At 67.6% G+C, this 491-nt stretch overlaps 1 protein-coding gene across 1 annotated transcript in view; it reads right to left on the bottom strand.

The window, feature by feature from the left end:
• The window catches only part of CFAP46 (cilia and flagella associated protein 46), a gene marked incomplete at its 5' end in the record, with an annotated part of 97,130 nt that overhangs the window by 79,896 nt on the left and 16,743 nt on the right, over positions 1 to 491 (bottom strand). The window lies entirely within an intron of this gene.

Genomic DNA, 491 nt, shown 5'->3' with positions numbered 1-491 from the left:
CCCCCCCCCTGCCAGCCCCGGCAGGCAGCCAGCGGGCAGCCACGACCTCCCTCGAGAAGGGCAGCGCTGGCGGGGCAGCCCAGGCCCAAAGAGAGCACGTGAACCGGCCCGGAGCCCCCACTGGGCTGCTCGTCTGCTGGCAGAGCTCCTCCCGGGCGGGCCCAGGCAGGGCCGGGGCAGGGGTCAGGGGAGCCAGTCCAGGGAGTGGGCACTGGGGCCCCAGAGCAACACCAGCCGCCCTCATCCTGTTTCAAGGCATTTTGGTTCCCTTTCTCGACGGCAGGATTCTATCAAAGACACAGGATTGCTGGGTTCCTTCTCTGCGGCGGCGGCCGGAGCACACCCCACTGCACGGGGCAGATAGGCTGCAGGGCTCAGGCTGTCACTTTGCTATCGTGCTCACCAGCCCCCTGCCTCACAACCCCCAGTGGAACATTCTAGACAAGCCCACGGTCTCCAAGGTGGGCACCAAGGGGGCAACGCTCACCAGG

The sequence above is a fragment of the Bison bison genome, unplaced genomic scaffold (genome assembly GCF_000754665.1).
Source record: "Bison bison bison isolate TAMUID 2011002044 unplaced genomic scaffold, Bison_UMD1.0 scf7180017864456, whole genome shotgun sequence".
Classification (NCBI taxonomy): Eukaryota; Metazoa; Chordata; class Mammalia; order Artiodactyla; family Bovidae; genus Bison; species Bison bison.
This window is presented reverse-complemented; position numbering and strand designations above follow the sequence as displayed.